The sequence below is a fragment of the Equus caballus genome, chromosome 15, assembly GCF_041296265.1.
Source record: "Equus caballus isolate H_3958 breed thoroughbred chromosome 15, TB-T2T, whole genome shotgun sequence".
In the NCBI taxonomy this organism is placed as follows: domain Eukaryota; kingdom Metazoa; phylum Chordata; class Mammalia; order Perissodactyla; family Equidae; genus Equus; species Equus caballus.
The window spans coordinates 17776752-17794122 of record NC_091698.1 but is presented as its reverse complement, the minus strand read 5'-3'; the positions used below and the strand labels follow the sequence as shown (position 1 = coordinate 17794122).

General features: G+C 40.0%; 1 long non-coding RNA gene across 1 annotated transcript; it reads right to left on the bottom strand.

Annotated features, from left to right (window-relative positions):
• Window positions 1-1583: 1583 nt before the first annotated feature.
• On the bottom strand, window positions 1584-15837 carry LOC138917736 (uncharacterized). The gene is made up of 6 exons (XR_011426178.1): window positions 15747-15837; window positions 15303-15421; window positions 15072-15208; window positions 9843-9938; window positions 8220-8270; window positions 1584-3242 (listed from the first exon to the last, which is right to left on the bottom strand). It is a non-coding gene; the product is annotated as an uncharacterized lncRNA (long non-coding RNA).
• Window positions 15838-17371: the final 1534 nt, after the last annotated feature.

The window sequence follows — 17371 nt, the reverse complement described above, 5'->3', positions numbered from 1 at the left end:
TACCGTTTTGTCTCTCACTGGAAAAACAAAAACTTTGTCAAGGGAAAAAAGAGGAGGGGGGCTTCTTTACCCTGACATTGCCATTATAACATTTATAACACAGCACGATTTCTTTTCTCAAAATAGGGAAAATGCAAATGTGCTACAATGCTGAAATTCAAAATCATCAAAATATGACTACACTCTGACCTTGGCAGAGGGAGGTAAAGAAAGGAAAGCATAAGAAGGCACTATCCTGATCTCAGGATTGTACCAATAATTCAGCAATGTTTTTATCATATAGCCAAGTTCGCCAATGTGAATTATTCCAGCTCCAGTGCTGCTGCTTCCTATGCAATTGCTTTCCAAATGGAACACATTCTCATTCTAAGTGAGTGCGCAGGCCCTGGTGCTGAATATCATTTCCTATTCTGAGACTAGAATATTGAAAATAAAGATTTGCAGCCTCTGTGATAATAAAAGAAACACAACATGAACTCCAATGACAATGTAATGCAAAAGAAGAAAAACATTTTAATGCTGAATTTATAAAGAAAAGAAAAAACACAAGCAACTGTTTGACTTTTAGAGTCCAGTGGCTTGAACTGAATTCTTTGCTAATTAATAATTTTGTTGCTTTTTAAAAATTAATAATATCTAGTTAGATTAGCAAATTTATCTTTTTTTGATTAGATATACCCTATATCATATAACAGCATCAAATTTTATTAATTTTCTACTAGTGCAAATAAATGTCCTTCACACATAACAGACAAATAAAATCGCCCCCAAATCATGGTTTAATTATTTTCTTAATAGCAACTTAGGATCAATACATTAAACAAATACCCACTGCCAAGACTTAATTTCTATCACATTCACTTGCTTTTTTGTGGTTTCCAATGATCAGAAGAGAGAGGAAGAAGAGGAAAGAGAATACGCTTTATTCACATTATAATGGCAGCTTTAAAAAATTACAGATGTAATGTTTCAAGGGGAGCAAAGCAAGGAAAAGTCAAATGAATATAAAACATAAGCCCTGGTCTGTTTCATTCTGGCATTCGCTTCCAGTGCTAAGAAAACAGAATCCATCGCCTTATCACACCTGGGCTCCAATTGTACCTCCAAGATAAACAATATAGCTGAGTGTAGTCTGTGAATCCAGACTCTTGAATTATCTTCCTCATTGGTCACTAATTGACTGTGTGACCTTACAAAGCTACTTCTCTTTCTATCTTTGCATTTCTTTATATCTTCAAAATAGAGATAATTTAGTACCACGCACTTCTTTTAGCAAAGTGTAGGGTGACCTCAGGGCAACATAGATGGCTTTAGAAACAGGTGCCCCTTTTGCCCAGCAGGGCAATCGCTAAATCATGCTTTATAGAAGAGGTGCATTCCATCAAGTTATTTATGATCCATATTTCCCCAAAACAGCTCATATCTTGTTATTAACTTTCTGATGCAATCAAACTTGTCTTCCCATAAGGAAAATATAAATTCCTCAGAGACAACATTCAGATTTGGATTCTACTTCCGTTTATTACTTGAGCACTAAAAGTATGTCTGGCAGGATGTTAGAAATGTTCACATGCTTCATAAAATTTAATTCTTACAACAGTAAGTTATAATTTTATTTTATTTTACGGCAACAATAATGTAGTTACTACGTTGTTTTTTCTTTTTTTTACAAATAAGGATTTGGGGGGCTCAATGTAGTTAAGGGACTTGCTGAGATGTTAGACCTACGAAATGGCTACACTGAGATTGAAAACTGGGCCCTTTCCTCCATGTTTCCTACGTGGTAGTTTATTACTGGGGAGAGGGAGGCCAGCTCACACAACCTCACAACAGATGTCTCACCAAACTCCCGCAGCCGGGCCGGGAGCGGTTTTATCTTTGCAGACTTTTGCTGCTTATGTGCTGCTCCTGTGGCACAGACCTCACCCTCACTCCTCATAACCTGTTACCTGGACATAGAAATAGTATCTCTATCTAAGCACCTAGTGACTGAACAGCTGCTACACCAGGAACCTATCTTGCTTTGTGTAGCCATGGTTTCTCAAGGAGCTGTGCTGTGGTATTGACTTGCTAAGAGGTACTTGCATGATATAAGTTGTTTCTTCATTTATTCTGCACTTTTTTGAGGAATTATATGTGCCAGGCACTGCATTAGATATGGGAATAAAACATAATCCACCAATAACAGTCTAAGTAAGGAGACAGAGATATGCACAAACAAAAGTGTGCTGACTAAGTCCCACGACAGAGGCATGTGTAAGAGTCTGTGGATGACGAAGGGAGGGCTCCGCTGGGCCTTCCTGGTCAGTCCCTAGAGGCTCTGCGCAAGTGCCTTGAGGTTCCAGCAAAATGAATGCACGCATTGCACTGAAGATCTCTAAGTTTGAAATTTTAGACTCTACAAAATTAATGTTGTTGTGTATCAACTTAGAATTTTAGATTAAGAAATGAAAGATATTACCATTCTCCAGAAGAGTTAATCAAATGAACCACAGGCAAAGCGCCACATTGAATCCACTTCCATATATACCTGCATTTTCTTATTGATGGTGTGTTCCTCTCCTGAACAGCAAAGGCCTGGAGAGCAGCCAACTTCATCAGGATTTCTTTGAGTTGAAAAGTGCCCCTAAATCTCTGTGTAAGAACATCTGATGCTTTCTTTCATGTCAATCAACATTAGATATTACCAACTTTATCAAAATATCTTATAATGATCTTTATCCTACAATCAAATTAGTAAGCTTTATTTATTTATAATAAGATGAAATGATTATAGGTATTAATTTGTAGAGGAGTTGCGTATCTATCCTGAGTATCTGGCCTACTTCTCAAATCCTTCAAGCTTTCAAAATACCATTCTTGTCTACTTTCTCTTCAGGTTTCTCTTTAATGCCTAAATACTGATGACCTTCAAAGAGATAGGAAAATAAGTGAAAAAGTAACAGGGTAGAAGAATCAAGCACTTTAATTTGGGGGGGTTCTCATTTATAACAGGTAAGACAGCCCTTTCGTTTAAGGACTCTCTAGATTTTAGCCCAGAAAAGCCTAATTACAGGAAGTCAGAAGTCACCAGAATCTGGGAGCCAAGAAGAAAATAGCGACAGGCTGTACAAAAAATCTGGCATTTTGAGTTTTAAGTTCTCATAGCCTGATGCTCTTGGCCACTTAAAGAAAGAGCTGGGGCAGACTGCAGGTCAGATGCCTTGAGGGCTGCTGTGCTCCAGTCGGCGATTCACAGGACCCTAGAGGGCAAAAGAAAAGAAGAACCAAGGATGAACACTTGTGTCTTGGAACCATTGTGTTTCCGATAGGATACACAGGAGCGCCCCTTAGCAACTCCTGAATAAACAGCTGTGAGAAAAGGGAGGAAGGACTTGCAAAGTGTATTCTGTATCTGATATATTTATACCATGGTGAAGTGTTCAGATTCTCAAGTAAAATTCCCACAAAATCTACACATTTGGGAAAATGTTGGTGTGTCCAGAGGGAGTCAGCGGCAGGCAAGTAGCTCTGGGGTCTCTGCGATCGCACTGGTGCTTCCATTAGCAATGGTACTAAAAAAGCTTGCAGGCCGGTTTGGTTCTTATGGAAAATTATTACCTGGCATTGTAGGAAAATCTAAACATTCAGATAATAGAAACAAAGAGACTTAGGGATTTTGTTTATGAAAGAATAAAGGTGAATTTTTAGCTGATTTTATGATATCTACCTGCAAAAGAATTAATAGAGAAACAGAGGAAGGAGCAGAGGAAGGGCAACCTGTGGGTCTTTCAAGGACTGTCTTCCCTCAGGATTGCTAGAGCTGAGATCAGGGCCCTCCGGGCACAGGTGGTGACTGGGAAAGTGAGAGAGGGATGGAGGGAGGGAGAGAGGAAGGAGGGAAGCGGGGGGGGGGGGGGGGGGGGGGGGGGGGGGCGGGTGAGAAAGGAGAGAGAAGGCAAAGGATGGAGCAGGAGATGGGTTGGGAGTGCACACGACAAGAACAAAGAATAAAGGAGGAAAAAACAGGTAACTAGACTGAAAGGGAATTAATACAACATCATATGAGAGTCAACCACGACAGGATAATGGGTCATATGAGAGTCAACCACGACAGGATAATGGGTTTGTAGAGTACCTTAGTGATACAGTATGGAAATAGAGATTTTTAAAGCAAAACCAGGAGGCAAGTATAGGAATACAATGAATATAATTAACTACCTGATAAAGGCTACCAGTAGGAACTGTGAATGATAAATTTGAGCCAATAGCTAGTTTATGTCCAAAAAACAGAAATGTTACAATAAGGTAATGTTTTTTTCCCCTCTATTAACCAATTAGTATTATTATTCCATTTAAGATTATAATCTCAATCTCTGGACCATCCTGGATCCTGGAATGAAAGTTGGAAGTTAAAACAAAACAAAAAATATCCCCATTTGGATATTCAGACGCTGAAGTGAGAGCTATTCCACCCACAGCAGTGGGACAGGACAGAGAGTCCACGTGTGAACCTGGCGCAAGGTGACCAGGCTGGGTTGAGTGGCTTGGGCAGTAAGCCTTTAGTAGCCACTAAAGCTTCACTCAGGTTTGCCAGGGAGAGGGAGCATGAGAGAGAAGGTGCTGGAACACCTGTGAGGGAGCCTGTGCTCTGGGTTCATCTCTCTCCTTATTGCGTGTCCTGAGGCAGCTGCTCCCACTCTGAGCCTCAGTTTTCTCATCTTGAAATTGCGAAGGTTGACCTATGTTAGCTCTAAGATCCTTTCCAGTTCTAAACTTCCTAGAGTTAATTTGCATCATTGTAACTATTTAATAATCTGTTATGTGCCTCCTCAAACATGGTCTCTAAGGGCTCAATTCAATTAAAGTTAGTCCTTAACAAGATACTACAGGTAAAGGCAAAATAATAAAGAATGAGATTTTGTTGTTATTAATGGATTTTTACAATCTCCTGTTGTGTGTGTGTGTGTTTGTTATTGTTGTTAACATGACTTCTGCTATTTGCATTCATATTTCGGAAGTATTTACTAATTATTCTATTTTTTGGTGATATTGAGCACAATAAGCTAATATGTTTTCCTTTACATGCTAATCGTATTTATCAATTTCTTTAGAGATGAGTATCTAATGTACACTAATCCCAAAAGAAGGCAATGTATTAACACCTGGGACACATTGTTCAGAACTCGTCTTGTCAGACAAATCAGGTGAAGGTTAGCCAAGGTCAAGCAGAGTGGAGCAAGGTTCCCAGCCACTGAAAGCCAACTGCCAATGCCAGAACCTGAACAGCTCTCTGCCTTATTGCACTACCTTGTGAACCAGGACAGCTTTGGCAGAGAATTAGGGCAGAATTCATCCCAATTCCCAGAGTAGAACAACTTAATTAGGTTTTTATATATTTTTCCAGTTATGTCTATGCATATATAAGCACTTAGCCAAAGAAGTTTTTATACATACCATCCTATATCTTTGCTTTCTTTCATGTAATAATATACCTTGTGGACTTTCCAACGTGCACCATATATTTTTATCACATATGTTTTAACAGCTGTGAATACAGGCTCACATTCCCCTATTCCAAATCCTTTGGGTCAGATGTATTTCAGTATTAAAATTTTTCAAATTTCAGGAAGATAATGCTCTATATAATAAAACTCCCAAAAGGTCCAAGGAGGCACTTCTTATTCACCCCTGCTGATGTTTTTGCAATGTAACAGGTAACTATTTACCCGGCCTGGAATGAGTAGACTATCAACAACATAGAAAAGGTTTCACCAGCAAATAAGTTTGCTGCAATTTTTTTTTAAAACTTCAGTGTTCCAGAGCTTTAGGATTTTTGAAGTGCTGAGAAGTTATCATAGATCTGTATAATGTTACACGGAATCACACAATTTATTATCCATTTTACTCTGGGTGGAAACTTAGGTTATTTAGGGATTTTGTTATTAAAAACAACACTACAATGAACATTGTTGAAAATGCATCTGCGGAAAAATACAAGAGTATATCCTTAGGATGAATTCCCAGAAGTAGAATTGATATGTGAATAAAGGGTCGATTGATATGTGATTTTACATTTTGAGAAATATTGCCAAATTCCCTTCCAAAGGAGTTGCACCAATTTATTACTCTCCCTAGTAGTACATGCAAGTGTCTCTTTCCCTGTACTTCTCCTGTATTAGTTTCCTGGGGCTGCTGTAACGAAGTATCGCAAGCTGGGTAGCTTAAATAGCATAAATTTATTGTTTCACAGTTCTGGAGGGTAGAAGTCTGAGATCCAAGTGTTGGTTGGCAGGGTTGGTTCCTTCTGAGAGCTGCAAGGGACAATCTGTTCCAGTTTGTCCAGCTGGGACAGTTTCTCTCTCAGCTTTTGGTAGCCTTAGACATTCTTTGCCTTATAGATCACTGTCTTTCCCCTGCACCTGCACATGTCTTCCATCTGTGCATGTCTGTCTCTGCGTCCAGATTTCCCCTTTTTATAAGGACGCCAGTCACATTGTATTAGAGCCCACCCTGATGACCTCATCTTACCTGGATCCCCTGCAAGGATCCTATTTCTACATAAAGTCACATTCACAGGCACTGGGAGTAAGGGGTTCAACATGCTTTGAGGAGACTCAACTAAACCCATAACATCTCCCAACATTAACTATTTTTGAACTTTTCCAACATGATAAGTAAGACATAGTGTCTCACAATTTCAATTTGCATTTCTTTAAGTAGGTTGGATTTGAGTATTTAATGCTATTTTTTTAAATTCTTATATAGACTCACAGGAAGTTGTAAAAATAGGACATAGAGCGACCAGCCTTGTGGTGTAGCAGTTAAGTTTAGTGAGCTCAGCTTTGGCAGCCTGGGTTTGCTGGTTTAGATCCCTGGGGGTGGACCTAGACAGCTCTTCAGCCATGCTGTGGTGGTGACCCACATATAAAGCGGAGGAAGATTAGCACAGATATTAGTTCAAGGCTAATCTTCTTCAAGCATAAAAAGAGGAAAATTGGCAACAGATGTTAGCTCAAGGCTAATCTTCCTCAGCAAAAAAAAAAAAAAAAAAGAAAAGAAAAGAAGAAGAAGAAAGAAAAGAAAAAAGAGAAAGAAAAAATAGTACATAGAGCCCCACAAATCCTTCACCTAGATTCCTGCAAAAATGCCATCTTATATAGCAGCAGTATAATATCAAAATCAGGAAATTCGTGCTGATGTAATGCTGTTAACTACAGATCCTGTTTAGTTTCGCCAGTTTTTACATGCACTCCTTTGTGGGTGTAGTGGGTGTGGGTAATTGTTCTCAGGAATTTTATCCCATGTACAGATGTCTTGTATAGATCTGTATAATTATTACTACAATCAAGGTACAGAAGCACAAAGGAACTCCCTCATACTACCCCTTGGTCACATCTACCCCCCACCCCCATCCCTGTCCCCCAGCAACCACTAATTATTCTCCATCTCGCTAGTTCTGACACTTCAAGGATGTCATATAATGGTATCATACAGTACATAACCTTTACTTTTTTTGTTTTTATTTTTTGCTTAGGAAGATTAGCCCTGAGCTAACATCTGTGCCAACCCTCCTCTATTTTACATGTGGTTTGCTGCCACAGCATGGCTGATGAGTGGTATAGGTCTGTGCCTGAGATCTGAACCCACAAACCTGGGCCACTGTAGAAGAGTGTGCCAAAATTAACCACTTGACCATGGGGCCAGCCCCCAGAACATAACATTTAGAGATCAGCTTTCTTCACTCAGCATAAGGAATGCCCTTATGTTGCATGATACAGTTGTGTATAATATATTCATCAATCATTTCTCTATCTTTATTGCTGAGTAATATTTCACTTAATTATTTTTTATATTATATACTTTTGCCTGTTTATAAGGCATTGTCTTTCTTTTATTACCTTTGTCTGTGTTTATTAGTTTTTTTTCCATTTAGAATTTCCTTTATCACATCAAATTTATCAGTCATTTATTTTGTGGGTCCTTGGTTTACTATCACTCATGTAAAGAACTCCCATTTGAAACTTAAATATCAAATCTGACCAGAATTATTCTGCATGTGTTTAAGGAGTGAGGTAGGATCCAAAGTATCTTAGATGTTTATTATAGCTGAAGCTGTGCAAACATTTGGTTCAACCTCAGTATATATGTGCATCTGGGTGCTTGCACAGCCAGCACACCTACTTGACAGAAATGTGGTTTGTGAGCCCTAGGGTAATTATGACATAAAACTCACTCACCTCCTAAAATTTACTTGTTGCTTGAGAGGAAAATTGTCCAGGATTCCAGATCTAGGTGAAAAATGGGAGTATGGGCAGATGTAGATAGACTTTAGGAAAACATAGAAAGTGTTAACATGCAAAATACAAGTTCTAGGCTATCCAAACAGTGCCAATTTATGAATGTCCATCCAGATTCCCAAGGTCAATACAACTAAATCTATCGTTTTATTTTATTTTATTTTATTTACAAAAAGTACTCCCTAAGCCTAAGACTAGCAATGTGGGTATGGTAGGACACAGGGTGCAGTCTCAACAGAGCTTTCCCCCGATGGCAGGGAGGGTTCCCAGTGGCTGGGGCTATAGTTCCACCTGCAGACACAGGGACCTGCCCTGTCATAGTCCTCATCCAGCAAAGACAAATAGAGCCAGTAGACTAGGCTCCAGCTGTCATTTGGTATTGGTGACAAGCTGTCTGTGATTTTCCTCTATGCTGTTTTCTTATTAGCTATATAATCTTTTTATGTCCAGGAAATATTCTTAACAGGAAGTTGCAAACAGACACAAGCACCAATAACTGGAGGAAGAACCATAAAGGCATGCTGAGAGAGCCACATGCCTTGAAAATAATGACTGATGCCCTCCCACAAAGAGTCTCTGAAAACCCCAGAGCATTCAAGGGCCTCAGACTTGGAATGACACCCAGGTTCCATCCACGTGAACGCTCACTCAATGGACACATTTCTTCTGTAGCGTCTGTATTGGCGTGGCCTGATAGCGCCAATGAGGCTTTGAAGTCAGCTTGCCCTGGGTGTTCATCCTGCTCTGTAGTTTAATAGTTGTGTGATTAAGTTATTTGACTTCCTCCCTCATAAAATGGGGATAATAACAGTGTGTGCCTGACAGTTCTCAAGCAGATTAGATAATTTAGGTAATGTGCCTCACATCATGCCAGGTACATGTTGTTGAACGTTAAGCCGTCATAACTACGTCCAGTGTCTGGACACTGCTCCCTCTTGATGTTGTCCCAATAACTTAAGGGTAAACTGCAGTCAGGATTTCTGAATTCACTGTCATCTGCTCTTGAGCATGCAGTACAGGATTAATCTCCTCAAAGGTCAATTTTTTTGTCTTTGCCTATTAACTGAACCCACCATTTCAGAAACATGTATTACTCAGAGCCTGCCCTGGGCAAAGCTAAGAGATAAAACGGATAATCTGAAAAGCTCTTTCCTAATAAACTGTTAATGGGTGACAATGGTTTAATGTGCTTGCCTTCCCATATAACATAGTTGTCATTTTAAAAAGAGCTCTCAATGCCTTATCCTAAGGAAGTCAGTAACAATGGAATTTCTGTGTCCAAGGAAGGCCACATGGGGTGACAGGGGTAATGAGTTTTTTTCTTATCATTCCCTTCAGATCCTACAGGCATCTGCATTGGTGTAGGGGGCATTTGTTATTTTTTGCCTACTCAGCTTCCCTTTTCACTGTGAGGGAAGAGAACTCATCTTTTCCTTTTGGAAACTACCCTTTCCTAGCCCGGTGGGATCATCAAGCTCAAGGTCTTCCTCTTCCTGCCAATGAGAATTCCCCTTGACTGGGACCAGACCAGTTGTGGGCATATGACCTAGCAGAATCCTTTACCGTGTATCCATATGAACCCAGGAATAGGGAGCTTATCTCACGCTGGTCATGAACACTAGGGACCAGGTAAGCCTGGGGAATCATCTCTGCCATCACCTGTGGAGCAAAGCAGAGACAACAGATGGAGTGAATGAAAGATATGTTTTTATGACCTCTTTTGAACATCTAGAAACAGAGATGTCTGATGTAGCTACCTCTGACATAATAACACCTTCCCCCACCCACATTCTTGGCCTCTTTTTCTCCTTTGTTTAAGTGGTTTTGAGGAGATTATTATTACAAAAAACTAAAAGAGTTTTGCTTAATACAATCGGGTTCAAATGGATCTCTAGTTGAGGAATGAAGAATTATAAAAATCTATTACCACAGAACAGAGAACTTGAAATTTAAGCTATATTGATCATAAGCCAACAGCATAAAAAAAAAAAACATAGACCATATCAATGTCTCTCCACTGCACACAAACCCTTTGACAGTTCTGTTTGCTTTCTTATAACAGCATACAACTTGCTTTGAATCACGTAGGCCTCAATTCCAGTATTAGTCATTCTCCAAATGCCCATCCAGTTTCATGCAGTTCCATCTTCGTGATGTTCCATATATCTGTAATGTCACTTCTTGACTTTTCATTTTTTTAATTTGAAATTTAAGACCTTGGGTTCTGCACTTCCAGGGATTTCATTTTACCACTTACCACTTCATTGGCCTTGAGTAAGTGGCCAAAACTATCTAATCTTCAATTTTTTTAAACAAAATAGTTTGGGAAATAATAGTAACTACTACATAATATTGTTGTAAGATTTAAATGAGAGAGTGAACTACAGTGTCTGGCCAATAGCAAGCTCTCAACGAATATTCACTATTATTATTGCTATGACTTTATCTCTTCAGCATGCAGCACATGATGTGCGTGTGATAGTATCTAGATAAATGTTTGTTGAATTAATAAGGAAATATATCCTTAGACTTGAAAAATTCCTCAATGCATATTCTTTTCCACTGGATGCGAAATTCCTTGTTTTATGGAGGTAGGGCCATAATGGTCAAGACAGTGAGTGGACTGTGAAGCCAGTAAAACAAGTGTGAAGGGTGGCTATGCTAGTTTTTACTTATGGGACTTGGGTAAGTCGCTCGCTCTCTGGGAGCCTCAGCTTCCTCACTGTACTTGGTGACAATGACACTACATACTCTTAGGGTGTCGAGAGGATGAAATCGATGATTTAGTAAGTTAGTTGCATGAGCTGATAACTTCCTTTCCTCCTTTTTATAGTGGCTGGTGCCTGGCATACATTGGTATAGTAATCACTGGACAGCAGATATTAATATTCTTTAAAATCTTGCTTTTGGGTATGTAAGTAGCAAGAAAAAGACAAAGAAATAAGATCATTAAGACAAGCTCAGTTTGTCTATGACTATCTGTATGTGTCTCATGCCTGATACCAAAACTCTTTACCTTGGTTTACATGGAATGGAAAATAGAATAGCAGAACTGCTACCAACAGTCACTGAATAGATCAACTACTTCTCATGGCTGCTTAGTCACTGGCTATCCACTTTTCATTGAAGAGCTTTCAGAAAAACTGTGTGCCTGTGACTCCACTTTGCTTTTTTTCAGCTATACAAATCCCATCAGAACTTGTCATTTCAAATCGTGGTGACAACACCCAACCTTACCCTAAGTGCTTCATCTGTGCTTAGTTTTACAGAGAATCACCTAGCTCAGTATTCCTGTTGCATCAATAGCATTACAAGGTCAGGATGAATGAAGCCATCCATTCAAGCACACAGCCAGAGGAACCTGAATTCCTCTGTCAGGGAAGGACAAATATTCAACGTAGCCTGTAGTCAATTAAGTGTGCAATTCCTGTGGAAAGCACATTGCCAGTATTAGGGCTGGGAAACGCTAGAGAAAAATAGCTCATGCCATCATTAAAAGGCTTGGGCCATGTGCTTAACTTTCTAAGGAGTTGTACTAAATAACCAAGTGATCGTACCTGATGAAATAAGACTGTCTACAGCAATCCACTTCCATTTGTGTGATACTACTCTTTTTATATTTTGAAACCTGAAGTGGCATTAAAAATGGACAAATTCCACAAGCAAGTAGTCTATGAGATTGTTGTGACCAATGCTTAGCATATTTTTTGGCTCAGTGAATAGGCAGGGATGGTAATGATAACGTCAGTGAGGGTATTCATTTGTTCCTTTTAAGAAGTACAAGCTTCTAGAGAAAATCTGATGAGGGTAGTTCCATTTTCAAGAATGTCTAACCCAATGTAGACAAATTAAATGACGTGGATAATCTTGAGATTTGTTACATCAGAATGTAATATTGGAAAATTTAAATCAAAGCATTTGAAATATTTTAAATTGTAGATTTATTCATGGAGGTTTGTAAAGTTGTGGTTACAGAAAATTTAGTGTAGTAATGAAGAACATAAGTTTTAAAGTCAAATTACTTGGGTTTGAAATTCTACTCCACCACCTTCTCCCATGCCTCAGTTTCTCATTCTGTAAAATGAAAATAATAATAGTAACTCCTCAAAGTAATGTTGTGATATTAAAGATGGATACGGTATCTATCATAGTAGCTGGCACCTTGTAAGGACTCAATAAATGTTGCCCATTATTTTGAATTAAGGATTTAATAGCCAATGCATGAATGTTATGGAAAACTAGGATATTATGCATGCATTCCTGAGGCTGTCACACACTGCCCATGTGATGTTAATGTGAGATTATAAACTCCACAGGTCAGTCTCAGTGATCCTAGACAATAGATTCTAGTGAAATTATCAAATACAAGGAAACATGTTATGCTCTCTGTTTATCAAATCATTATCCACATTAATCAAGAGAAGTCTTCCATATCCACCATTAGTCAATTTATCTACATCCTCATTGAAAGTAATTAGAGCAAAGAGAACTGCAGGCAATTTTTCAAACTTGTCCTTTATTGCTATCATAGATAGTGACACACATTGAATGTGAGCATTTTGGAAGAAATCCCATACATTCACGACTGTTTGACTTCCACGTGAATAGCTTGTAAAAGCTTTTTTCTGTGCTCACTTACTCTGTATATCTTCCCATTGTCATTCCCTAAGACCGGCTTGTCTGTATTAACACAAAATGATAGGTCTCTCTTAACTCAACTCTAAACGAAACTTCAAAGTTCATTACTATGTATGAGTCTCCAATTTAGCATTAATAGTCTAATTTGTAGACTCCTAAACTGAACAACAACATTTAAAATAGCCATTTTGTTTGCTATGTGCCATGCCTTTCATTTTCATGTACATGCCAACATCAGCCACCAACTGGTAAAAAAGGGACTTCCATCCCTTCTTAGCATCAGAAAGAAGTCTGTAATAGCTACCCCTGCCTTGGCCAAGTCACAATGATAAGCCTTTAGAGACTAATGTTAAAAATATTGGACTGTCCTCTGAGCCCATCCCTTGGGCTACCAGGGAGCAGTAGATAATAGGGCTGTGAGTGACCTTAAAAATAACCAGATAACGTGAGATTGTTGGCAATAGTTTCTCTCCCTTTTGAGAAAACATCCCTGCTGTCTATTTAGAAAACACAGGAGATGAGGTGTAGCTTAATCACCGTATAAAGGTCAGTGCACAGTTTCTGTTCTCACAATGTCTTTTTAGAGCCAGTTAGGGTTTGGGGGAGGGTGGGCAGGGAAAGCATTTCATGCAGCACAGCTCTCAGCATTGCTCTTCATTTCTCTCCTCTGGATGGAGGAGCTGCCAGGCTCAATGTCTGTCATCAGTTCTTTTTGTAAAATGAAATTTCACATGGAAGGAGAGAAACATTTTTTAAAAAATCAAAACTGAGGAGATAAAAGCAACTAAACACTGTTAGGAGACAGAATGGTTTCCAAAAAATTCAGCGTGCAGGTTTGAAGCCTAGACTAGTCATCGCACTGCATGGGACATATGAACAGAATCTCTCTGCATTTATCTTTGTATTTTAATTGACCATTTTTGAAACAGGACTAAATGTCAAAAAACTAAAATAAAAGTGAAAGCAAAACAAATTGAAGTATATTGTAACTCCCCAACACAGTATTCTAGTTTTGAGGTTGTTAAAGCAGCTGCCTAGAGTTATCTCTCAAAACCTTTCCTTCCATCAAAAGAAGAAACAAAACAAAACAAAATATAGGAAAGATGGATAAAGATCTCCCAGGTCCTGCAGCAAACGCTAAGTCTGCAATCCTTTCAATCCACATCACCTCTCTCCAGGTGCTGCATCCCTTCTTCAGAGCCAGCAGCATCATTATTTATTCTTTTATATTCCAAGTACAAGGTACCTTATTCATGTTCCCTTCTAACTGGAACAAAGAACTTTATTCCTGTTCTCTTAACAACGGCACACCTGCTTTCAGGGTAACCAAAGACAAGAAAGGTGACTTCTCCCTTCTCAATTTCATAAATGATGAAACACAGAACGTATCTCAGCTTGTAAATGTGACTTCAGAGGACAGAAGAGCTTCACAGAAAGAAGAGAATGGTGATGCGACGTTTGTGGAGGGACCACCAGTAGTTTCTGTGCTGCAGTTTACCTACAGTGGGACTAGTAACAACATGTGGGCACTGGCTAGCCCCTGCCTTCAGTGCAGGGTCTTAGAACCCTGGGTAGGGGCAGCTTGTCACAAGATCTTTGCATGATCTTAAGCAAATGCAGGGCAAATAACTGGACTTTATCACAGGCATTTGCAATATGATTAATCTTCAACATCAGAGACAGATTAAGAGCCTGCTGCAGTCTGAGAGGATTCTGAGCACAGTTAATGCCTCCTGATTAGATGAGGCATCCTTTAACTAGGACTGATGCAGAAAAGAGAAGGGACACTATATTCTTGGCAGCTTGGAACACTCTCAAAGAAACATCTCGACTAATCATGACATGACTCAGCCTATTATAAAATGAAGTCAGAGTGGAGCAGGAATGAAAGGAGAAAACACCACCACACAATCTGAAGATTGCCGGGGCTCTCTCAGCCCACCTTCTCCTGCCTGAGCGAGAGAGCTAGGGCTGCGTCCTGCTGGTCTGGAGGGAGGACTCTTGAGAGCCTTTCTTTTTTTGATATGTTAAAAAAATGTTTTTAACAGAAGACCTATACTCTTCGCACTTGTCCTTCCATATCTGGTTCAGTGTTTCTATTGAGCATCCCTCCCAAACTGGAGATTGTCAGTCATTCCAGACACTCTCACATACCTGGAAAACTTTCAGGAACCTCATGTCACTGGGTGGAAGACAAACGTGGCTTGAGATGCTGGAGTATCTAAAGGTTTTACTCCTTTTTCCCTTCAGAGATATCAAAATCTTTTCTTGACTCAATGACAATGGCTTTTCTGTGCAGAAAAGTAAAAGAGGCTTTTATAGATTCTGTCATTTTCCTTGGCAAGACATTGTTTTGCATGAAGGAATTAAGGCTGTTTTACTCACAGGTTTCAATGATGTTCTCTAAAAATAAAAACAAGCTAATGGAAAAAATTTCCACCACAGCATAACAGAATCTGCCAGTCACCCAGCATTTTTGCTCTTAATGCCATGCAAGCAGACCTCTGTGAAAGACATAGAAAAAGAGATTTCTGTTAGCAAAAGTGTTTCCAAGTTAGTATCAAGAGATTAGGAGATTTTAAGAGCTCTGGGAAACCAGAGGCAAGAACTACAGGAAAGAAACACCATTTTCTGTCTCTCTGTCTCTCTCTGCAGGTGATGGGGAGAAGCGGGGTCCCAGTTAAAAGCCGAGTATTTAAAATTGCAAAGTCTGTGGAAGTCTAATTATCTCACCTGAAGTATTAATTAGCAAGACTTTGAGAAGGAAGAGTAAAGCTCATTTATGTAGAAGCCCCCAGACATGTTTGCCTCCCCACTGCTGTGTCTCACCTCAGTTCTCTCCTGTAAGGGCCACAGGGAGGGTTTCTGCTCTCCGATCACCAGTGAAGACATCTTACAGACAGCAGCCTGCATTTTAGCTGACTGCTGTTGTATTATCACAACATATGCTCTTTCCAAATTTTTCTTTGTTTACATCATTCAAAGGGTCAAGGTTCCCATCAATCCTTGACACATAATTTGGCTGGAGGGTAGGGTGATTTTCTGGTTTTGGCAAGTTGTCCAGCAGCCACCCTTCAAAGGGGGTGTTGGGGGTGGAGGATTGAGCCACAAAGACCCAGCCATAATGCCCCTCTTTTAGATCCAACAGACATAGAAAATTCCAGGGAAAGTTGCCAAAATGTTACTGGCACATTGAGTTCTTATTGTCCCTCAGGATAGAAATCAAGAGAGACAACAAATGAGAGTAGAAAATAAAAGTTTATTAGCTTGTGCACAGGAAAGGCACAAGGGAGCAGGTGCAGAAACGGAAGGGGCACGTGACCTGCTCGTTAGGGAGCAGGATTGTGGGGCTTTTTTATTAGGCAAAGGCTGAGGAAGAGGGCCTTGTCAAGGCATGTAGAGATGGGGTTGTCCTTGCACTTGCACTGTTGTTCCACATGCCACCACATGTGTTTTGTGTATCATTAGCAAGGTATCTCTCCACCCTAGGTGTGATTTTTACTGTGGTGATGGGGCTGGGGCCACCTTCAGTGGACTCCTGGGTGCCAGGGCACATGTGTGAGCCCAGGAAAGTCCAGAGGCTGTGGAATGCGGATCTCAGTGGCCTCTATCTGATTCTTCTGGCTTGTGGATGGGTTAGGGGCCTTATCTTGTTGGGCCAGGGCCTTTGCAGACGACCCTGTCTCATTAGGCTGGTTCCTAATGAGCCAAATGGTTCCAAAAATGGGCCATCCATTGCATATTACTTTCTTTTATCTTAAGAGACTTTTTATAAAAAACAATTTAAGATTCACAGAACAATGAGTGGAAAGTACCGAGAGTTTACTGTAATAATTGTGTCTTATTTTCTGTGTCCTGATGCTTTGACATCTAGGGCCTTGCTGACTTTGGAGGGACTGCCCCTGCCAGGGTTACCAAATTTTAGAGATACTAAAAAGCTCGTCCATAAGTGTGCCTTCCAAATGCCAACCAATCAATCCAGTGTCCTCATCCCCCACTACCTCCTCTGTTGGGCTTTTATCCTCAGGACCACCATCTCCCTGCCCTAGTCACCCCAGGGCAGGTACTAGACAAGTAGGGACAGGCCTATGACTCAAGCCCACTGAAATCATTCAGACTGGCCAATCCTAAGCCTGCTGAGCCTGCCTTGCCTGATCCTTCATATGGAAACCACAATAAAGCCTGTCGCTCACAGTTTCTTGCTCTCCCTCCACCTCCTGATGGACCCCAGTGCTTTCCCGTGTGGCCTCTCAGGGTGTGGTGTTGCATGCCCACTCCTCGCTATAGCTGTGAGTAACAAACTCTAGTTCAATGGCAATTGTCTTCTGGTCTGTTGGCCTTGCTATATTTAAATAATAATAATGCCTATGTTTTAAAACATTCCCTCATACACCATCAGCACCTCCAATTTCCCCTGCTATTAACATTTTGCTATTAACATTTGTTATAATCAT